General features: G+C 50.1%; 1 protein-coding gene across 2 annotated transcripts in view; it reads left to right on the forward strand.

Moving 5' to 3' along the window:
• Positions 1–24112, forward strand: part of ZBTB7C (zinc finger and BTB domain containing 7C) — a 339190-nt gene that overhangs the window by 168989 nt on the left and 146089 nt on the right. For both annotated transcript variants that reach the window (XM_059139105.1, XM_059139107.1), the window contains one exon: positions 19223–19284. The gene's annotated coding sequence lies outside the window, so the exon portion shown is untranslated. The remainder of the gene's footprint in view (positions 1–19222; positions 19285–24112) is intronic.

A 24112-nucleotide genomic window follows, 5' to 3' on the forward strand; every position in this document is an offset into this window, starting at 1 on the left:
TGATTTTTTGTTGTTGACGGTGTATACAGCAACCTTGCTGACTTCATTTACTGTTTCATGTCTTACCAAATGGTAAACTCACTGGAGGAGGACTCCCCCAGCTCCTTTGGCAGAATGCTATGCCTCTATAAATACTCACTGGCTGTCCTGAGAACCTTCTCATCAGAGGAGGAGGGGAAAGAGGCACATCCTGGAGACCTTGGATACCCTGATCCCTGGTCCCTATGTAGACATGAACCTTCTAACCTTGGTTCCTACCTCACTCTCAAGCTGGTTTGCTGTTTTATTGTTTAAAGTACCTTGCCAGCATTAAAATGAGTATTCACCTCTTTGCTTAATGGCTGAGAGAATTCAGACAACAGAGTAAATGAAATTCACCAGTGGGCCTGGAGGAGAGGAAATTTACATCACCCTTCTCCCCCCTCTGAGGGATCTCAGCTGGGTTTCTGTGGGAGGCTCTGGCTTGGACTGGGCTATGTTGGCAGAAAGAGTGGCAATGACACTGAGGAGTGGGTGTGTGGAGGTTATTTTAGGCCTTGGAATACATAACACAACCAATCACCAAATATTCAAGGTCCTAATCTGGGCAACCCTTTGCTTAGTCCTCAATTGGGGATAATACAAGGCATACAGCACAGTCTTTATCTTCCAGGATCTTGCTATAGATAAGAAGTCAAGGCCCAAGCCACCCAGAGAGGAGGGGTCCCTAAACTGAAGCTGGGGGACCTGCGTTCAAGTTCTGACTCTGTCACCAATGAGCTTGAAGCCTTCCAATGTGTGCCTTCCCACTCTACATGGGTGTTGCTCCCAGTGAAATTATAAGGGAGATTTAATTGTTCTCTACAGTGCCATCCAGCTCTGAGGGTCTCCCTTGGACACTGTCTAGAAGGGACCATTCATGACCGGTGTCCAAGCAAGCAATAGGAACAGTAAAAACAGTGTATATTTAAGCTAAAAAGATCAGTATGAGTTGAGTTTTGGGAAGTCTCATGGGGGTGATGGTCTTGAGCAAGAGCTTGGGCGGGGGATGAGTAGTGTGGGTGGTGAGGATGGGGCCAACTTCCCAGTGTGTCTGCTGTTTTTGGCAGGGGATCCTTGTCAGGGCACCCTCTCCCCAGAGGATCATCAGTGCTAGGCACCATGGGAGACTCCTGGCTATGTGGGTGCCCCTGTCTCCTGGGGCGGGCTCTGGGTGAGAGGGTGTCCAGCAAGTCACCTTCCACCTCTGCCCAGGCCATGCCAATATCAACAGAATGGTCAATGGTTGGCACTGCCCTCTGCATCCTCCCATGGGGCTGTGTGTGGCGGGTGGGGCAGGGCTGGGAAGCAGGGACAAAGGGCTCACAAACACACATACGCTCCTCTAACCCGGAGTTGAGAACAAAGGCAGGCCTGGCAGAGGTGGGGTGCCCAACATCCACCCCCCCAGCCCACTGCCTTGTAAGGGTCTGACCAGCGGCTTCACCTTGCTAGGATTTCCGGCCTGACTGGGCCCCCTTTCTCTGCAATCTCGCCCCCACTCTCAGCTGTCTCTGCTAATTCTCTCTCCCTCACCTGGAAGGATCCACTTGTCCCTCTGTCTCTCTCAATCCCCCCACCTTATCCCACCCTGTTTGGGCTCCAATCTTAGCCTCCCCAAGCCTCAGCAGCCGCCATTCTCACTACACAGGAGGGAGCACCCCCCTCACTGCCCCCAGATTCCAGCCTGCTCCCCCCCGGCTTGGGCTGCCTCTGTGCACTGTCCCCAGGAGAAGACGAGACCATGAAGGCAGAGTGTCCCCCTGTGCCACCTTGTCCCCAGCTCCTGCACCCCGTCCCTGATGCATGAAGGGGTGTGGGAAGGAAGCATGTGGTCCCGCGCTGGGGTATCATCCGGGTGAAAGTCCTTGATGCAACTCACAGCTCTCCGTGGACCTGCTCATGGCCTCTAACTAGGCGGGGACCTGGGCAAGCCCTCCCTTCGGGACAGGGAAGTGGTCAAATCACAAAAGAAGAGGGCAGGCTGGGGAATGGGGGAGCTTCACCCATGAAGGTAGAGAAAGAATTAATACAGAGAGTCTAGGTGGCAGCTGGGGATGCCTTGGATTTCAGCAGCAGCCTGGGCTTCTTCCAAGGAAAAATGGAACAAAGGCTGCTAGGAGCTGCGATGTCAGTGAGAGCCGTGGGCCTGGGATGAGGAAGAGCTGCCTTTAATCCATGCAGCTGGGTGGCGGGTACACAGGTGTTTGGTGGGTTATTTTTATGTCTTTTTGTATGTCTAGAATATTTCATAATGAATTTTTAAAAGAAAGAGATACCTGGGGGCCAAGACAAAGGAAGTAGCTCTGGAAGAAATGGAAGGAAGGTTTCACGAGGAAAAGCAGAGCACCTGGAGGGTAGGTGGAAAGAGGGGCAAGGTTCCAGAAAGGGGAAGGAAGAAGATGCACCAAAATCCCAAAGTCGTGATGGGGGCTCTGTCAAGAACTTGCTAGAGCATGGACCGGGGTGGAGTCAGGGATGATATCATCATGGGAATGGGCAACAGAGGAGATCTGATCAAGTTTATTAGGATACAAAATGATCCCCTCTGTGGCCTGCCAGTCCCCTGGATTTTTATTTTGTGAATGTGCTTCCAGGCGCTTAGACAGGGCTGTCGGGATATGATGGGGATTTCCTTTACTGTTGTTGTTTTAAAAAAATCATTAAAAAAAAAGATGAATTAAAAAAAAAAAAAAGATGAATGTCCTTTTGAGCATGCCTGGTGTTCAGAATCTGAATCTCTGAGGAACAGATACATCGGTATCCTGGGGAGGAGGGGCCACGTAGGAGGAGGAACGATTTGCTTCATGAAAATGGCGTTCTTAGTAACAAACCCTTGGGTGGGCCGAATGGGATTTGAGGTGTTAGGCTGTTGCGATCCCATGCTGTAGGGAAAGGGGCGTTCACCTGCCCAGGTGCAGGAGCCCGTCCTGCTTTGGGCATGTTCACATCTGCACTGGGCCCCCAGAGGCGGGAGCCTCACCCCAGCCTCTCCCGCAGGGGAGGAGAGTGTGTTGCTTTTCGAGAGGAAAGCGGGGCATCTGTGCTGGATGACGACTGCCCTACAGGGAACCCACTCACTTTCTGCCTGCCTCCAAGGCTACCTGGACCACTGGGCTATGACCTAGATTGCTATGGGATGGAGGCTGGGAGGGCACGAGAGCAAGGCTGGTGGCTGCTCCACAAGCTTCTGTGGAGAGTTTCTGATAACAAGATCCACTTCCTGCTAAGGGGTCTTTTTCTGCTGGAAGACGCTATCCTCATGACTCAGGGGTTTGAATGTTATTTATGAGAGGACTACAGTAGGAGGCCAGCAGCCGTCCCCTGGGTCTGGATTTCACATCTAGTGTCTGTGGCATCAGCTGTGTTGCCGCCCCCTGCTTGTGGTGGGTACGGATGAGGCCAGTGTCGAGGAAGAGTCTGTCCATCAGGCAGAGTTTGATCCGCCCTTTTCATTATGCCCAGTACAGTCTGCACTACTAACACTGGCCACACTGGGCTATCCCCCAGTTCCCCAGCACTGCCTATGTAATGGGGTCACAAGCTGTGTCTGACATGTGAACCTGGAAGGGAGATGGAGATGATTCTGTGTCACCTGTCTCTGTGAAAGGGTTCTTCAGTGGCTCTTCTAATGGATCTGATGGGTCCCCTCAGCAGAGAGTCTTGGAAAATCCCTGTGCCTTCAAAGTGACAGCACGGCTGGCTATGGACAGGGGCTTCCAGTTACTGTATGTGGCCTGAGCGGGAGTGGGAGCTGAGAGCTGTTAACAAGAGCAAATAGAACTTACTAGAAGCTCCTGGTGCTGCCGTCTGGGATAGTGTGAGCATTGGAGAGGAGCCTCTGAACTTCAAGGTGAGCAGTGTTAGGAATTGACTGCCCAGGCTGGGTTGGGAAGTGTGGCCACGTGTACCCTGAGCTGTGGCAGGGAGCCCACGATGCAGTGGTGAGAGATGTGGGATGCGGTCTGGTTCACGTACCAGAAACCCCACCTCAAGTGCCCCAAAGATCAAAGGGGAGACTGCCAGATACATGTGGTGACTTGGCCACAGACATTTACCTCTGCCCCCTTTGTAATCATCCCCCCTACCCATGACCTTAGGGACAATGACAACGCCCAACTCCATAAGGACAGGGAAGCAGGTGAGATGTTAGAAAGACCATGGAATCCGGGAAGTCAATAGATGGATGTTTATTCATAGCGTAGTAGTGGGAAGAAGGCTCTAGAAACATTCACTCTTGGTCCCTCCCCAAACTTTCCAACAGATCAGAAGTGGGAATTTTAGATACTTCTGAAGTTGAGGGGAGGTGAGGTGAGGAATGGGTTTGAAAATGGAGGAACTGGTGGAAAATTTGCATGAAGGATGATCAGACCCCATATCCCCTCCCACAACTCTCCTTTCTTCCTTGATTAAAGACTAGAGGTTGCTTTCCCAAAGGATAGGATCCAGAGAAGTTCTGGCCTCGGAGACAACTGAGAGCAAGTCTGAGTGCTTTATTCAAAATGAGAATTTATTTCAAGGCTGCATCCTGAGTGGTGGAACTTCCATCTCCTTTGCTACTGGCACACTGACAACCCCATGTTTGTCCCCCAGGCAGGGTGATTTCAGGGTTTCTTTGCCAATAAATTGATGGGCCCCAGAGAAGAAAACCCTATACACTGGATGAATGTGTGTTTGTATGTGTGCAAATGTACGTGTGAATGAATGTGTGTGTGCAAATGTGCATGTGAATAGGTGTGTATAGACATATAAGGTGTATGTATGTGTGTGTTTACGCTTGTATGTGTGAATATGAACATACGTTTGTGTGTACATGCTTGCCTGTGTATGATCCCCCAAAAGCATGACCGGAACTTTATCCAGTCCACCATAGAGAAATCACCAACTTATTCGGGTCTCACTCTTAAATATTAACATGGTCAAGGATCACCTGGCATTTGTTAAAAGAAAACTTGTAACATAGGAGAAGAGCAAAAAAGGGGAAAAAAAAAAAAAAACAAATTAACAGAAAAAAAAAAAAAAAGAGCTGGAGTTAGTAGAGTCAAATCCAGGAGCAGAAGGAAACTTCAATAAAAGTATAATTAAGGTCCTCAGAGAAGTAAGAAGAGATAATGCATCCATAAAATAAGAACAGGGAGTTGTAATAAAGGACTAGTAAAAGAATAAGGAACAGCTCTGAGAAATTAAATATATAATAGCAGAAATTAAAAGTTCAGTAGAAGATCTGAAAGGTAGGGGTGAGGGACTTCCTCAGACAATAGGAAATGAGGACAAGACTGTAGAAACTAGGAGAGGAAAAGATATTAGAAGCTCAATCTAATGTCAGGAAGACATTATAAGCTCAATCCAAGAGGGCTACCTGGAGGGGGTTTCAGAAACATCAATTCGTGGACGTTCCCTGGCCTGCCAGACTGCATGGGAGAGCACAGTGACTGCAGCCGACTCCCTTCAGGGCCCGTGACTGTGGAGTTTCAGAATACTAGGGAAAAACACCACACAACTTTCAGAGAGGAGAAAAGTGGGTTGTATAGAAAAGGGGGAGGGGCACAGAACAGAACTGGGTTTTCCAGCAACATCCCTGGAAACTAGAAGACACTGGGACAACGCCTTCAGCCTTCTGAGGAAAAGTGGTTTCAACTTAGCTTTCTGTTCACAGCCAAACAGACTCAGGAGGGAGTGGATAGAAAGTTGATTCAGATAGGTCCCTCCTACGTATTCTTTCTCAGAAAAGTACTTGAGGAAGATTTGCGCCAATGATACAAGAGCATTAGCCGCAAACAAGAATAGTATATGTGGGAGACAAAAGAATAGACCCCCAGAAATGTCCACATCTGAATCCCCAGGACCTGTGAAAACGTGAAGTTATAGGCAAGATGGTATTTCAGGGTACAGAGGAATGGCTGTTGCTCATTGACTGACCTTGACATGGGAGGAGATCCTGGATTTTCCTGGGGAGACCGGCATAATCCCCAGGAGACCCAGGAAGGGAAAGGAGGCAGGTGAGCAGGTCAGAGTAAGGCAGTAGGGGAAGGGCTCTCCCTAGGTTGCTGGCTTTGAAGGTAGAGGCAAGGAGCCATAAGCCAAGGAATGTGGGCGTCCTCTGGAAGTTAGAAAAGGCAAGGAAACAGACCGACTTTTTCCTACAGTCCTCAGAAGGAATGCAGCCCTGCCAAACACCTTGATTTCACCCAGGGAGACCTATTTCAGACTTCTAAACTCCAGAACAGTAAGATAATAGATCATGTTGTTTTAGGATCACTTAGTTGATGGTTATCTCTTATAGTAGTGATAGAAATTAATGCACAATGAGATCCAGGAAACAAGGGATTTAATTAAGAATTCCCAGGTGACAGCTGTGCTGTGTGCTGTGCTCAGCTCGACTGGAGGGTGGGGAACTCTGGATGGGATGACTCTCCCCACCCAAAACAAAACAAAGAGGAACTAACAGATTCCTCATGTGCTGAGCCATTGGAGGAGGGATTTGAAGAGCTCAGGCTCAGTCATTTTGTGTGTTAGTAAGTGTTAGGCGCATAGAAAGCCATTTTTAATACGAAGGGAAATTAGTTCTGCAAGAAAAGGAAGATTATCAGGTGGCTCATCTGTGACCAGTATCTGCCCAGCCAAAAACACTGGAAACACTGACAACTGATTTAACCAGAAGTAGCAGTATCACTCTGGTGAGAAGATGCAGAGAACAGAAATGTGTGTTTAGCGGAGGCATCACAAAAGGGATCACACCTCAGCTTCCATGATGGGGCATTAACAGGCAACAGCCCAAAGTGTGAGATTCAGAAATAGTGGCATATAACATGAGCCATGAAATAAACTGTGCCCCTGCCTCAATTCATAAGTTGAAGTCCTAACCCCCCAGTGTGGCTGTATTTGGAGAAAGGAAGTAGTTAAGGCTCAATGAGGTCATTAGGATGGAGCCCTGATCCAATAGGATTAGTGTCCTTATAAGAAGAGACACCAGAGAGCTCACTTCCTCTTTACTGAGCAAGGATACAGCGAGAAGGTGGTTAGGTGGTTGATTGCCTCTAAGCTAGGAAGCAGGGATCTCTCACCAGAAACCAAATTAGCTGGCACCTTGATCTTGGACTTCCCAGCCTCCAGGACTGTGAGAAAGAACTCTGTGCTATTTAAGTCCAATCTGTGGCAGTTTAGTATGACAACCCCAGCTGATGAACAGAGCATGTTATTTAGAAATACGGCAGTAGAGAATGGTCGAGAGCTAAAGCAGTGAAGAGTGGTATCTCTGCGAACTGGGACTCAGTATGGGGAGGGCTGGAGCTGAAACTGCTATTTTTCATGGTGGGGCTTTGATTACTTCTGAATTTTCAAGCCATGCATATGTATTAGTTTGATCTTTTAAACTTAACCAATTACAAAACACTAAAAGGGAATGTATTGGCTTAGGTAAATGAAAAGTGCAGAAGCAGAGTGATCTTCGGAAGTCATTTCTTCAAGTTTCCAGTTCTGTTTTTCTGTAACTCAACCCTGCCCTCTGAACTCTTGGTAACGAAATGGCTGCAGCAGCATCAGACCTTGCATGCACCCTCCACATCTCTAAAAATGGAGCTTTCTCCTCAAGAGGAGAACAAATATCTCCTTGCATAATAGAATTTGTCCAGTCACTGTGACCAAGTTGCTGAGGTAAACGAGTTGCCTTAAGCCAACCATGATCACTCTTGAAGCATGCTTTCTATGGGGAAAGCAGGGGGTAATCTGGGGAGGAATTGGGAGGTGTTCTCTTACCAAGAGGAAGGGACAAAGAATTGTGAATGGCTCAAAATAGATGTGTTCCTCTGGAGAGCGCTCCTTCTCCTATGAGTTGTAGGTGTCTGCTAATACTTGGGATTGATTGATTGGTTGGTTGGTTTTCTCTTTGTGATCCATGAAATAGGGAAGCCTGGACACAGAAAAATGACTTTGTTAAAGAAGGTGAAGAGGGGGATGGCATCCCATGCCAAGTAAGGGATCTGGGAACATGAAGAATAAAAGGGTAAATGCACAGCCCTATCTTCTTAGAGGAAGATAAGTTGTGACTTAGTTGTGAGGTGTGAGTTGTGACTCAGTTGGACATGGTCTAAAATCTCAGCCTCAGGAAGACTGTGTGATTGAGGGATGACTCCTAGACATTCCCCTGACTCCAAACCTCTCTCCCCAGCCAACCTGCCACAGATATCTGAGATGATGTCATTAGAAACTCATCTCAGTGCAAGAAAGTCCCTTGACCTCTGGGAGGGTGGTGTTGTCTATTACCTATCACAAAAGCCATAGGGTTAGTTTGCCAAATTTTTCTCAGGCAACTTCCATGAGAGGAAGGCTCGGCTCTCTCTCCATCATCTCTGACAGATGCCCACAACTGGAGGGTACTTGGGAGGGGCAGGAGGACAGCTGGTCCAAATGTCCACCATGGCTGTACCCACAGCTGAGCTGAATGCTTTCCTAGAGGCAGCTGGCTTAGTTCCCAAACCTGTTTATGCCAGTGGAACTTGCTGTTGTAATTATGCAATTTAATTAAGGATTATACAAACCAAGGAAATAGCATAGTAAAAAAAAAAAAGAAGAAGAAGAAGGAGAAGAAGAAAAGTTGTTTTCAATGAACAGAAAGTTAAAGCTTTGGAAAGACTTAACAAGACTTGCCATTTGTCCAAAATGTGGTTGGGTTAGGTGTGGATGAAACAACCCTGAAAGGTTGGGGAGATGCCCATTAAATCGAGGGAGACCTTGGCATTTAGAATATTTTGTAAGTATATTTAATTTCTCATTCCACTTTAGAAAAACTGTGATTGGAAATTGTAGGCAAGGCTGTAGGAGTGTGACCTAAGCAAGAAAGACAATAGGGACAATTTTATCCAGGAGATGAAAGGTTAAAGAAAAGGCTTTGGCTTTCCACCCACTGTTTGGTGAATGGATGTCCAAGCATACGCGTGAAAATGTTCCAATTAGCTGAGCGGTCGGCTCAGCTCAGGGCTGCTACCAGGGGCATGCTTGCCATGGGCTTCAGCTCCTGGAAACTCGCTCCCACCCCTCTGAATCAGAGGCATGCAGGGCGAGATTACATTTGGGGCCACAGATGCTGAGTTGGCTGGCTTTCTCAGAGCTGGCAGAGTTGGGAGTAGCCAGGGAAGAAGTTGGAGATGGCTTCAGCCCAGGCCAGTCCTTCTGCTCCCTCCCAGATGTTTCTCTGGGGGCCTGAGCCAGAAGCTTCCATCCAGCTTCTCCTCTCTGGGTTCTGCCCCTCTCCCCCACAACTGTCAGAGTGGGACATGGTGATTCCAGAGCTGCCAGGGACTCAAGCCTGGAGGTGGCTGGCATTTGGGGTTTCTGTCCTCATGGCTGTGTCTGCTACTCCTCTTTGAACACACCATCTGTTCCAGCCAGACCTGGTAACTCATTGCCCTGATTATGCGGCACCCATTTCTGTCTCTGCATCTTTGCTCAGACTCTCCCCTTTTGAGACTGCCCTTTGCCCCTACTGTTGATGCCCTCCCCATCCTTCAAGCCTCTGCTTACTGTCTGTTGCCTCCAGGAAGCCTTCCCAGTTACCTCCTGAACTTACTAGTGCACCATTCTCCTGCCCTAAGTTTTTAGTTTTTTAGTTTTTGTTTTTTTTTTTTAAGGATTCTTTCCTTTATTTGAGATAAAGAATGCGCAGTGGGGAGGGGCACAGGGAGAGGGAGAGAGAGAATCCGAAGCAGGTTCCCTGCTGAGCATGGAGCCCATCAAGGGGCTTGATCTCACCACCCTGAGATCAAGACCTGAGCCAAAGGGACGCCTGGGTGGCTCAGTTGGTTAAGCTGCTGCCTTCAGCTTGGGTCATGATCCCAGGATCCTGGGATCGAGTCCCATGTGCGGTTCCTTGCTCAACAGGGAGCCTGCTTCTCTCTCTGCCTCTGCCTGCTTGTGCTTTCTCTCTCTCTCTGACAAATAAATAAATACATAAAATCTTTAAAAAAAAAAAAAAAAAAAAAAAAGACCTGAGCCAAAACCAAGAGTCGGACTCTCAACCGACTGAGCTGCCCAGGGACCCCCTACACTTAGTCTTGATTGCCTTATTCTCTTTCTAAGACATGGGGGGAATTTTAGGTGGTAAGTGGAGGTTCTCACCCAAGTTCATTGGCCAAACCACACCTCCCCCCAGGTATGAAAATAGAGTTCTTCCTGAGTCCCTTTCCGGGTTTTATTTCAGACCCTCTTACTCAACGATCAGCATCCTGCTGGGTTTGCAAAAATGGCACCAGTGACAGTCTTGTAGTGGTCAGGAGCTGCAGGTGTATTTGCCTTGCAGATAACTTATAAGCTGATGTGAGAGAATCAGTGAGCTCCTGAAGGGCCGCAGGGCCCCTCCTAGAGCACTGGATCTCCAGTGCGAGAAGGGGAATTGCAGGCATTTAGTCCAACTCACTTCTTCCCAGCAACTTTAAATCAGAGACTCTCTGCAATCAAGGTACTGGGTAGAGGGGAGAGGGGAGGGACAGGAGTTTCCAGAGACAAAGGATTCACAGTGGTACCTGCACTCCAGAGCCAATGAGCTGGTGGGGATATGGTCACCCGCCTGAGGAACTCAGATACCCTTATATCCTGGACTCACCTGTTGTTAAAACTGTAGCCCTTTTCCCTTGTCATTACAAACACACACACACACACACACACACACACACACACAGAGTGCTGGGAGAAATGGAGCAATCCTGGCAGACTTCCTGCAGGAAGTGGGATCTGCAAGGATCTGACTGGGGAGCTTTGAGGGTTGGCAGGGCCAGACAGAGGACTGCTTACATTTCACACGGGTACCTGTCATGCTTCCTCTGGGTCTGATGTGCTTGGTGACCTCTCTCAAGATCATTTCTGATACCTCCTCCCAAGAGGGGAAGCTGGGCGGGGAGTGAGTAGAGGCAGACCTGTCTTCCCTAAGTGATGCCATGGAAGTTCCAGAGAAGAGCTCTGACTAGGTTTTCCCAAACCCTAAATGTTGAGTGACACCCTGGTTGATTAGGGACAGCCCCTTGATGCCTGCTGTCCCCAGATCATGAATAGTATCCCCTTTCACTCTCAGAAGTATCCTTGTTGGGACAATAAAACATACGTCTTCCCTACCCATGTTCCATGCTGGGTGGGAGTGCCCAGGGAAGATGAGGACAGGAACTGGAGGGGATGATTTCGGAGGCAGGCTTCTCCCCGTGGTGTCCCTTCTGTTGTAAGAGTCCCTGGTCCTCTTTCCAAACACCCCCTACACCATCCACATCGCATCAGGGTTATTGCCTAGTGTAGGTCATTTACATATTTGTTGTCAGTGTGAGACAGAGTAGACAGTGGAGTTCAGAAATAAAAAGTGAAATAAATCCCTTTCCAGGGGATACCATTTTCCCACCTAAGGGGGGGAGGGCTTGGAAATGTCTTTTCTCTGAGAGAAAGGAATGCTGACATTAAGTATGCCCTTATAAGGGACACCAGGCGGAGATAGAACTTTCTGGAAAACAGGTTTAACTAGAGGAAGAAGGAGTAAAAGGACTTGGGGCACCCGGTCAGGGCCAGGGGCAAGACCCAAGAGCCAGGAGATGCTGTCAAGGGAAGCGTGTGGTCATGAAGACAGAACGGGCCGCTTCCCTGTTTTGCTATCTGGAGCTCTGAACGCTGACATCACCTGTCTGACATCACCCCTGCTCAGCCCGACCAGGCCTTGCTCCCTCCGCCCTCTGACTCCCCCTCCCAACGTTTGCCCAATGCCAACCTTAAAATCCCAGCCACACTTGGCAGCAGAACCAGGCGGGCCCGGCTGAGAGCTGCACCCACCAGCCGGGCAAATTCCGCAGCACGTGTGTCCCCCTGAATACCATCAGCCAGTGAGATCAGGCCCAGAGAACCACGTTGTTAAACCGGTGAGGCGCCCCCACCTCACCTCACCCCTGCAGGGGAGGAGCTCTGCTGTCCTGCAGACAGGAAGACTGAACATGCTTACTTTCTTTCCCTTGTGGGGGAGAAACCTTTTCCTTTTTCCAAACATGAACTGTTGTTTGCTCTTATAAAACTGAATATTCTTGGCCTGCCCATGTTGTGACCGAGAATCTCTTCTGCTCCACCAGCCAGAGAGCGCTGGGAAGGACGCCCCCACCCTCACCCTAGCGGGCACCCTCCCCCTTCCTACCCTGACAGTCAGGCAAGGGGACTGCTGGGAGCCAGGGGGTGCTTGTGGACAGCCGCTGCCCTCTCTCTCCGCTGCTCCAGGCCGTTCCCTGCTGGCAGACCTTGCTCAGATTTGCCCAACCCCAAGAACACTTCCCCGAGGCCAGAAAAAATAAAATGTGCCTGACTGCACAGCCAGGCCTGGGCTGGGCAATGGGACCAGGGAGATTGGGCCTTTGATCCTCAGACAGGCTCTTCTCCCCTCCCCCGCTTCCCCATGTGAGGCCCCACTGTTGGCTTTGGCTCTGGGCTCAGCCCTCCCTCCTTCTCAGGGTTATTTTAAGACTTGAGGCTCAGGTCACAGAAATTCGGACTTCTCAGGGGCCATCACCCCTAAAACAATGACTGAAAGGAGGATTTAGTTGCCTTCGAGGATGCTGTTCCCATCAACACACAGACTCCACTCCTTCTGGGGATCAGACTGGACCCAACTGTTTGCTGCCTGCCTGTGCGAAGTGGGACGGGCTGGGCCTCGGTTCCTGCTCTAAAAACCTTTCCTGAGACACCCCCACATTGTGCCCCAGGCTGAGGGCCTTCATTCTGCCTTGACCTCTCTGTTGTCCACCCAGGCTGCTTGGAGGTGACCCTACAGATTTGCCACCCTATTTCAGGACACACTGGCCTCTTAGTCCTTCCAGGGTGAGCAGGGGCTCGTGCATCCTGCTAACTGGAGGCTCAGGGCTAAGCAGGCCAGTGTGTGCCAGGTGCGCTGGGGTAGTGCCCTCGGAGATAGGCCATCAGGACTGTAGGCAGGGGCCCTATGACCAAATACGACATCCCCCGCCCATGATGTGTTACATCTGTCTGAATTCTGTTGTTCGCTCTGGTCAGCTAATACTTTGCTGGAAGGTTAGGGAGGCTTACAGTCAGATTCTTTCCTTCCATGGGGAGAGCAAGAGGCACACAGATAATCACTATTTAATTCGGTAAATGTTTATCGAGCACCTACTATACTGGTGTTGGAGGTGGAGAACGTAGGAAAAGGCTAGGAGGAGTCTGGCTTGTGGGCAAGGGGCTGAGTCTCTTTTCGATCCCTATCTGGAGGGCAGGGAGGGGTGAGGCAGGCATAGAGTGTGCTCAAGAAGGGTAAGTGAGGGCTGAGTCACCCCCCGGTGACCAGAGGTATCCTGGTTGCTGGGGTGCTTGGTCCTGCTGGCCTTCCCATTCTGTCTCCCCACTCGGCCTCCCGCCCTGGCCTCCCTACACTGCCTCTGACGTTTATGTTTTGTTTGTTTTGTTTTTGTTTTTTAAAGAATTTATTTATTTGACAGAGAGATCACAAGTAGGCAGAGAGGCAGGCAGAGAGAGAGGCAAGCAGGCTCCCTGCTGAGCAGAGAGCCTGATGCGGGGCTCGATCCCAGGACCCTGAGATCATGACCTGAGCCGAAGGCAGAGGTCACCCTGGCGCCCCTGAGCCACCCTGGCGCCCCTGCCTCTGACGTTTTGATTGGACACAAGACACAGGTGCAGTTCACATTGGGAGGACCACACTAGTCTCTTGGTCCAACTGTAGGTCTCCCTTGGGGTGCCCGGATACCCACGGGGGCTTGGTGATGGCCCATGTACAGATGGGCCCTGTGTATCCTGCTTTGGAGTGGTTGATCTTGCTTTTAAAAAAATTAATAGACTTGTTTTTGTTTTGGTTTTTTTGGTTTTTTTGAGCATCTTCAGGTGTCTAGAAAAATTGAGCAGAAAACAGAGAGTTTGCATCTACCCCAGCCTCCCCCTCCTTCCCAGGCTCCCCTGTTACTAACATTTTCCATTAGGGTAGACATTTGTTGCAATTGGTGAGCTGACATCGATTCTTCGTTATTAGCTAAAGTCCAGAGTCTACATTCGAGTTTACTCTGTTTATGGATTTTGAAAATATATAATGATGTGTGTGCACCATTGTATCATAGACTAGTTTTACTATTCTAATCCTCTGGGATTAGAGAATTCCCAAGTTCGTCCATCTTCTCTTCCCCTAGTGACCAGTGATTTTTTACTATCTCTGAGTTTTGCCTTTTCCAGAATATCCTATAGCTGGCATCATCTGACGTGTAGCCTTTCCAGATGGTTTCCCTCTTCATGGAGCTGACCCGAGAGGGGAAGTCTGATCTCACTCTCTACACCTGAGAACCTATAGATGCCAGGCCCTGGGCCAAGGGTTCCCTCCATGTTCTCATTTAATTCTCACTTCAACCTTGTGAGGTAGGAAATGGGCGCCATTATTTTGCCCGGGCCGAGGGAAATCTGAGGCAGAGAGAGGTTAAGTCACTTGCTCAGGGTGGCACAGCGGGGTCAGCCTAGCTCCAAACCACAATGCGTGATGGCCTCCTTAGAGCCACAGGTCCCTGCAACAGAGATGGCGACCTTGCTGTCCCTAAGGGCACCCCTCGTTGCCTCGGCCCCTCGCTGTGAGGCTCACAACACCAGGCTAGGAGGCAGAGCAGATCACTGAGTGCCACTGAAGGGGCGGAGGTGGCAATCCGCCTGTGCTAGCTGCCATCCGGCATCAGAGAGCCCCCATCCCAGCCTCGCAGGCTTGCTGCGGAGCTGCTGTGGGGGCTCACAGCCAGCGGGACTCCGCCTGAGCCTGTAGGCTGGAGCCTGGGAGTCTGGGGACCTGGGTTCTGGCTCTGGTCTGTGCTTATCCTTGGCATGACTTGGGGTGACTTATCTACCGTCTCTGGGCTGGGGCGCCCTGGCTGTACTCCCCCAACCATGGACATTATAGTTTCTGAAAAGCCAGTAAAAACCCTCAAAAGAACAATATCAGTTTGTGTCAAATGCTGATTGTAAGCGCTGTGGCAACTTCTAGAAAACAAAGATGACTGCAGACTAAAAAAACCTCAAAAACCAAAAAAAGTCATTAATTTGCTTCAGCTCTCCAGACAGTGTCTCTCTGCAGCCCTTCTGATGAGAGGAAGGGTGTTTATCAATGAGCAGAAAGGCCATGAGAGGTCAAGGCCATGTCTGCAGTAGGCTCTGACCTGTGCCCAGTCCAGGGTTTACCCCTCTGCAGTGTTCAGGGCCACTGGGCCTGACAACCCCAGGCATTGGTTCATTTTGGGCATCAACACTCCCTGTCCCCAAGGCGTGCGGTCCTCTGGCTGGGCCCTTCTGGGTGACGTTGTGGAGGCTCAATTTCATGCTAAACTCACAGGCCGTACAGGGACAATGGCGAAAGCCCTCCGCATCTGAGGTTTCGGTTTGAACACTTCTGAGAAAGTTCCTCAGCTTCCCTGGACCTCTGTGTTCCCGACTTTCAACGTCCTGGAGGGAGTTGGCATGCAGGAGACACACTTTTCGTGTCTGTATCCCTAGGAGGTAGCAAAGACCCTGAGATACAGCAGGTGCTCAATAAATGAATCGAAGCTCTCCTACCTGCCTGATAAACAAGTGGGAAAATACTCTTGTAATCAGAAAATGTCACACAAATATTCATTAATATTAACTCATACTAACGCTAATGTTAATATTAGTATTAGGTTGTGAGTCACACAATTCTGATTCATACGTGGTCGTCTTCTTGCTTCTAGAAGCCACGAGGGATCTGGAGGTGGGAGCCGGGGCCGCTGTGGGGCTCTGTCAGCACTTGGGGCAATGGGAAGAGGGGGCGGGGAGGTAGTGGGGGAGGTGGGACTGCAGAATCTGGTCGAGGGCCAGCCGCTTCCCCCCATGACAGCAGGCTGGAGCCAGACCCCACGTCTTCTTGAATGCTCCTTCCTTCTCGCCTCGGGGAGAACCAGCGGCATCTGCCCGCTGAGACCTGGCTCTTGACAGACCTTGCCAGTCAGTCACGGAGCCAAGGGCTGGGGAGACGGAGCCTGGATGCCACCCTTTGGCCCATTTCCAGCCATTCCTGGAGATTGGATCAAACCAGTCATTAGTCCAGAGTGTTCCTTAATGATCTAATGAGGGAGAGTGAGGCAGTCGGGTTTGAGAGCCTCCAGGTCAGGCTCTGTGAGGGCCCCTAGAATCATTAAGGCCCTTCTCCTGGCTTCTGGGGTCTGAACCCCCATCTTTGCTACCCAGAGCTGCAGGGGTGTCCACCACCTGGGAGGATGGGTAGAGTTGGCGGGGGGGGGGGGTAATTGTTCCTTCAGAAAGTTACTAACTTCGCGTGATTATCTCCTATCATAATTTTAGTTTAAGTTGGAGGGAGCTTAGCAATCATGCCCTCCTTTTACAGACTGGGGGAGACAGGCTTAGAGAAAGGCAGAGGTTTCTGCAGAGCTCTTGTGGGTCTCCTCTTGCCTCCAGAGCCTGGGTTTTTTCCCTCCCATCTTTTTATTTATTTCACTTGTAACACTGTTCTCTAAGGTTTTAAAGCACATCCCAAGAAGCAGCTCAGGACACTGAAGAAAAAAACCAATCCACGCTATTTATTCACTTTCACCTGGAGACGCTGTTAGCTCTAATGACCTTTCCAAATTAATAAAATCCGTAAATGCTCCATTGTTTATTGCACACATTGAGTTGCAACGCTAGATGGCTGGAGGCACCTGCCTGTCCACACAGAGCTTCCGGCCTTGGTGACACACAGATGTGCTTTCCACCCCAGGCAGCGGGGCTGTGGGCAGATTCCCTAGGAAGGGAAGCAGGGGGCTCTCCCTCCGAGAGCCTTGGGGTGATGGGCTATGGTGTGCTCAGCCCCGAGCCAGGGCCGGTGGCAGACAGAAAAGGTTAACGACCATCCTTATCCAGGGTCCTGCCAGGGATGTATCGGGAGAGGCAAGCCTTCCAGATACAAATGTGAGTACGAAGCCAGGACTGATGGCAGCCTGCAGCATTCGGACACGGGGGGATGGGAGCATCTGGAGGGCATCATGGAGGAGGCAGTCCTTGATGTGAGCCCCCTAGAAAGAGGAGGAGCAGGTCAGGGTGACAGCACAGGAAGGGTTTTCTAGGCAGGGGGTGTGGGGACATAGAGGCAGCAGAGGGCAAAAGTCAGAGTGGGTCCTCAGAGCCTTCGTGCCTGGATAGGGAAGCAGGCGGTGGTGGACGGGACTCCTGGGGTACAAGGAGGCCACATTCCGGAGGGTGATGGTGCTTGGACTTATTTTTCAACGCTCCCCGCCTCCATCTGACACTCTGCTGCGCCAACCCCATGCGGACAAGCTATGGGGTTCCCTGTCCCCTTCGTCCCTGCGGGGAGGCATGAGCAGCCTCTGTGGCCAAGCTCATGAATGACACAGGCCCCTTTGACATCCAAGGTGAAGATAGACCAAGTCTCATCGACTGTGTATGTTGTACTCCTAGTGGTAAAATACATGTCACAAACTTTACCCTGTGAACCATTTTGAAGTGTGTCGTTTAGGGGTGTGACGTATATCCACGTTGCTGTGTAGCCGTCCTCGTCATCTGTCTCCCGGACTTTGTCACCTTTGCACACTGAGACTCTGTCTCCACCGAACACTAACTCCCTGGTGCCCCTCCCTGCCACCTTTGGCCATCGCTGTCCTACTCTCCGTCTCTGTGATCTAAGTGGAGTCACACAGTATTTGTCTTTTTGTGGCTGGCTGATTTCACTCAGCATAAGGCCCTCAAGCTTCATCCCCACGGTGGAACCTGCCAGAATTTCTTCCTTTGTACAGCCGAGTAATACTCCGTTGTACGGCCAAGTAATACTCCATTGTGCAGCCAAGTAATACTCCGGTGTATGGCCGAGTAATACTCTGTTGTGTGCGCCGAGCACCTTTCCTTTCTCCATTCATCTGTCGACTGACCCCTGGGTTGCCTCCATCTCTTGCCTCGTGTGACTCATGTTTCTGAGACGTGGCTATGCCAGTATCTGGTTAAGTCCCTTGCAGGAAGAATTTGAGCTTTGTAAAAAAAAAAAAAAAAAAAAACCAACAAAACAAAACAAAACAAAAAAATATGCTTTAGGCTTTTGAAGGAGCAGGGCTGACCTGGGGGTGTCACTGCTGTCGCTCTGCAGAGAGCGGCTCACCAGCCTTCCATCGGCCCTGGGCTGAGACTCTGGTGCCTGGAGCAGAGCTCGGGGTTACCCTGTGCCAGGGACCCAGACTGAAGGCTGGAGTGAGCTGTGCACGGCCAATCCCGCACCCCACTGAGGGCTTTGGTCCGTGTGTTTGCCAGCTTCCAGCCTCTTTGCCTTCACTTCTTATCCCGAAACACATTAGTCGTGTCGAATTTGTCCCTTGCCGAGGCAGCAAGTGCTTTGTGCTCTCGCTTGGTAAGTTCTTTCTCCCACCTTCTAAAATGTACTTAGCCACGACTGTAAAAGCCAAGGGACATCACTCACGCCCAGTTCTCCCTTCTTGTCCTCTCTCCCTCCCCGGCTCCCTCCAAAAACCCGCTAAAGGGCAGCCTGTCTCAAAGCATCACTACCTCTGGGCATTAATTGCCTCTGCAGATCCCAAACTCACTTAAAGCGCATTAAAGTGGTGACACACTCAGGCAGAAAGGCAGGGGATTTACAGTTCAGGTTGGCATTGTCATTAACGCGAGTCTTTGGTGTCATCTCCCTCCCGCACCCAACGTCCCGCCTGGCCTTACAGTCAACCTCCGCAATGCATTTTCTGGCCTTTGTTGGTGTGTGTCAGCTCTTGAACATTATTTAAATGTAGTTTGGGGCCCATGCATGCAATTACCATTGTGTTATTATTCAGAGCCAGATTGTTAAGATTCCGGCAGCTGTACAAGGAGATGCCCTGTGCTGTGAGGTCCAATTTAGGAGGGCCTTCTGAGCCGGTGTGCGGGGTTGCTAGGCAACCCCATGCTACTGAAGAGGAGGCCTCACTCCAGAGTGGGAAGAAGCCCAGCGCCTTCAGGGAATTGGAGGCAGTGGTCAATCTGAGACTGGCATGGCTCCGCGGAGGGGGAGGGAGGCGTGCGGGGAGGCAGGGGCGCCCACCCAGCTAGCACACGGTGTTCCTGGGAGGGGAGAGTGCCGTGGGGAGTAAGGAGGAGAGAAGGTGCCGAAGCCCGAGGTCAGCCAGGAAACTGCCAAAGGATAGCCGAGCAGATGCTAATATGCTTCTCCATCCCTTTCTTCTCTTTGCAGGAAATGAGCAGGTTTGCAGGGAGACTGCTGGCCTGAAATCGGAGAGGAAGGCGTCATTGCTCGTGAGTATGAATTTTGCTTTTTTAGGACTGTGGTTTGATGCTGTTCCTGGGAGGGGGCGGGTTTCCCTGTCTGGGGAAGGGGGCATGACCTCGGTGAAATCGGCTTTTGGTTCTGGAAGCTGTGTCCGGCCGGGCGGGGCTGGTCCGGGAATGGAAGTCTTCCTCGGAGTGGAAGGTGGATGGTTGGAACCCAGGCTCTGCCCTCCCTCCAGCTCAGGAAAGAGTGTAGCTCCCTTGTGGTTGGTGTTTGAGGGAGAGCAGGACCCCCGAAGGATAAAGGAACAGGTGCAATTTTTGGCCCCAGAACTACATACAGTTTGTACCCTTCTGAGTTTGCTAAATAGGTTGGCCCACTTAGAACTATAAATTCTCATACAGGCCATTTAGCAGTGTGTTCCACTAAGAGCGATCGTAAGACCCAACCCAGCTGAGAATGTTCTTAATCACTGGGTGCCTGGCGCTGTCTGCAGGCTCTGAGAAATAATGAGGAACCGTGGCCTAGGCTCTATTTTGGAGGCACTTTCGAGCCAGTGTGGGAGGAGAAGAAACCCGCAGAAGAGGTTACTAAAGACCTTTAAGAATGGGCTTACTGTCCACGCTGGTGCACACACCACAGCTAGGAGTGCTGGTGACAGGACTGGTCAGGGCCCACTTCTTGGGGACAGAGGGACTTGAACTGGAAGAGGCTGATAGAGGAGGGAAGCCACTCCAGGGTAGAAGCAACAAGTGCTAGGATGGGAACACCCAATGCCCTATGCGGGGACAGAGGAAAATGCTGGTGACACTGGGCTGGCCCAGGTGGTAAAGGGCTGGAAGTGTCTCCATGAATGATCAATGTGCAAAGAATCAGGACAGAATAAGGTTTCCCTCGTTTGTGTAAATAAAGTTGAGTTTCTGCCAGTTCATCTGTGACTTGCATAACAGTGACCGCATGGATTTTTCACCACATTTGAGGTTGTATTTGAGATTAGTGCAGACACTGGATACATTACAGGAAATTCACATGGGGGATCCTCCCTGGATCTCAGAGAGAGAGAGAGGGATACAGAAAGAGAGAGAGAGAGATGGCCCTCTCTGGGCAGCTGTAGCTGAGGGCCACCAGAGGACCCTGAGATCAATGAGCAAGCCCCCTGAGCTCCGGGTGGATGGTCCCCAGGACAGTGCTCTCAATGTTCACTTGCTTTTCTCTGGAGCTGCTTCTCACATCCAGAGCTCTAGGTATGATGCCCAAGATGAGGGGCAGCTGAGATGGAATTGTTTGACAAAGGGGAATTATTTGTTGCAGCAAGCAGGAGAAGCTAGCATGTCCTAGATCTCAAGAATCATAAGTAGTATTTATTTGGCATCATTGGCTTGCAGCACACCTCCCGCAGTACCGTCCCTCACGAGCTGCACAGAGGCTCTGTGGGTATTGCCATTTTGCAGGTAAGGAAGCTGAGGCTGGGAACTACTATTTCCCTCCAGTTCGCTAGCCAATCATAGATAGAGCTGACGTTCACGCCAACTCCTGCTGCACGTAGTTGGATACCTGATTGTGGGACAGGCCTGCTGAGTCTGCCCCTGCCTCCTGCTCATTCCTCCTGGAGAAGGAGAGTATTTGTGTGGCCCCCACAGGGGTCTGGTTGGTGGAGCTCTCTCTTCGCATGGGTCAACATTTTGTTGGGCGGCTTTCATGGGATGTATAGTGTTGACTGGTAAGCTTGGGCCAGGCGGGAAGGTGGTTATGGTTCTGCTCCCGAAGAGGAAGGCTCACGTGCGTTTCTACCACCTCAGGAAAGATACGAGGGGGCTGCATTTGGAACCGTTGTTTGAATGATGGAGGTTAGAGTCCCTAGAAGCAGAGCTTGAGACAAGGATTCAGGTACATGTGTTATATCCAAGGAGCGCTCTTAGGGAATACTTGTCAGGGAGGGCCTGTGTCTTTTGTTAGCGTGATCCGTGTGAATTGCAAAGCACTGACGTCCATGACCTAGCAGCAAGGGGCAGGCCTCAAGTAACCCCTCGTTTACCAAACTCCAAGGCATGCCTTTAACCAAGAGCCAGGGTCTGGAGAAGATCACAGGTGAAAGCAGCTGGGAGGAGGTGTCCCAGCCAGCAAAGTGGTCCCATCTGAATGGAGCCTTTGTTGCATCTACACCCGTGCCTGTGAAAATCACTATTGTCAAGACATCCAAAAGAGATTTTCACCTGACTTGGCAGTAATTTTCACAATTTTAAGTTTGCATTTTAAGAGTATAAGTATTAAAATAGACATCGTGAGTATCAAAGTCTGTTTTCACTGAAACAAGTATGTGCTTTTTTAACCATCATTTTTTTCCTAATAGGTCATACAGTCCCATGAGTCTAAATTCAAAAGTACCAAAAGATATACTGTGAAAAGTCTCCTTCCCACCTATGTCCCCAAACAGCCCAACTCCTCTCCTGGTGACCACCAGCATTACCAGGATTGGGGTTACTTTCCAGGGATAGTCTATGCACATCAACAACGGTGTGGTGTAGATTTCAAAGTTTTGGTGAATCTGATACAGTACAGTAAGATAAAACAAAACAAACAAAAAAACCCAAAGCAGAACAAAACAAACAAACAAAAAACACTGAAGAGTCAGCAGTTGTGGCTCTTCCTTCTGAAGGAGTTGAGCTAAAATGCACCTTTTCTTTGGAGATCAAGGGAGAACAGCCCACCAAGTCAGCTCTCAGCAGAATGTTCTAAATGCATACAGACTTGACAAACATTCCCAAACTTTTTGAAGTTACTATAGATACAATTGATGTCAGCATCATTGCACATCACCTGTAAAGAGTTTGAGATGCTGTATTACAGCCCTTGAAATTCTGAAGTATTTAAAATAATGTAGAATTTCACCAAATTCACCCTTTAGTTCCAATTATTCTGGTCTCACTGCATTCATTGCCTAATGTCATTTGCATATTGTTGGATGACCTACACTTGTTGTCCAAGTGTTTTTAGAGGTACTCTAGCTTCAGCACCTTGTGACTTTTCCTCGTGGTTTCCTTTTATGGAGTCCCTACCATGATTGGGGGATGTTCTTAACATAGGAGCTTGTCGGTGATGGGGGCGTCCCCTCAGCCAGGGAGCTCCCTGTCAGAGGCGCTGGAAGAGTAGTTGGGACATGCATCTACAAAGTTACACAGGACATCTGTCCTAGGTGCTGGGCAGGCTGACTACTCAGGTCCCTTCCACAGCTGAGCTTCTGGTCTCCAGAGCTCCATTATCATTACTGCCTCGCTAGACCACTTACCTGGTTTGAAATCCAGGCCATTGTGCTCACACCATGTGAACTTATCTTCTAAATGCTGGTTTCACAGGTGCTGTCAAATGCCTGTAAATAGCCAAAGAAAGCTGACTTTGTAATCTCATAGGCCTGCCCTGTGTGTTTGTGTGTGCGTGTGTGTGTGTGTTTTCTTGCAAGCAAACTCCCTCCTTTCCGTTCTCCTTCATGTTCACGTTCTCTCTGAGGTTGCCGGAAAAATCCTCGAACTTGTGCATGACCTGTTTCCGACCTGAGACAGATTTTGGTGGCACCCCCATGAGGCCTCGAAAAAAAAAAATCTCATTTCCTTCCAAGAAATGGAATCATTATCTTGATTGAAATAATCTCTCCTCCACCTGCAACCAGATAAAGCATCAAATTGGTGGGGTTTCCTTATCGCTGCACAGAGTTTGCGGGACACAGAATAATGGCCTGTCAGCTGTCTCTGGGGGATGGGTCCTGGAAGGCAGAGCCCACAGCTCTTGGCCCGATTTGGATCATACAGTGTCTGGTGCCATGTACAATAATTCCATTAGTGACAAAAGTTATCCTAGTCAAGTGAGCAGGTTTAGCGTAGAGCCTGCAACGGCAGGAGCGAGAAGCACAGCTCCTACTATTATCGTGGTGGTGGTTGTCATTCAACAACATCTAACATATATGGGCAACTGCAGGGGCGACTAGAAACTGGGGATGTTTATCTGTTTTTAGGAAGCGAGCGTTCTGGAACCTAGTGCCCACCAGGCCTGAGTTTCCTAGGATGGCAGTCAGAGTATGGGGGTGACTATGCTTGAGAAGGAGGGCCGGGTCCTAGTTTTGGGGGGACAGCCAGAGGCTGGCAGACTGATGTCTTTGGGAAGGAATTTGAAAATGCTGTGGGCAGGGAGGCAGGGGGCCTGGGTTCAGGTCTGCTCATCGGGCAGAGAGGGTTACGTGGGGCTGTCAGAAGGAGGGGAGGTGATGTTTGTACAAAGTTGAGGGTACTGACTGTACCCTCAATCCTCCCTGTCCCCCACCCACTGAGAAGGGAGGCGCTACTGTGTCCCAGGCATTTTTAAGGGCTTACTCAGTGGCAGGCATGTGCTAACCATTTTATACACGTCAGTTCACTTAATCCTCACAACAATCCTGTGTGGTAGAAATTCGCGTTATCTGTTTTTGGCCAGCAAGAAGGAAAAGAGAGGTTGAGTAACTTGCATGAGGTCGCACAGCCAGGAAAGCGGTGGAGCTGGGATTGGAAGCCAAGCCGTCTGGTTGGAGCTCTTACCAACTTAAAATAGAACATCGGGACCAAATAACACAGTTCAAACACGTGGTGCTCTCCCCAGACCTTCTACTATAATCCTGTGACAGGGAGAAACACCTTTGTAAGGTTCCACAAGGCACAGAGGTGGTTCCTGAGATGGAGGTGGGAGGTTGAATGAGGTTCTAGCTGAGGTTCCTGATCTTGGGCACTGGGTTGCTCTGATCCTCTCTTCACCCGGGATCCCGCAAAGCTGTCCCCAATTGTGTGCACACTGCAGAGCCCCAAGTTAGGAAGGATTTGCCCCCATTTAACT

The sequence above is a fragment of the Mustela lutreola genome, chromosome 11 (genome assembly GCF_030435805.1).
Source record: "Mustela lutreola isolate mMusLut2 chromosome 11, mMusLut2.pri, whole genome shotgun sequence".
Taxonomy (NCBI): Eukaryota; Metazoa; Chordata; class Mammalia; order Carnivora; family Mustelidae; genus Mustela; species Mustela lutreola.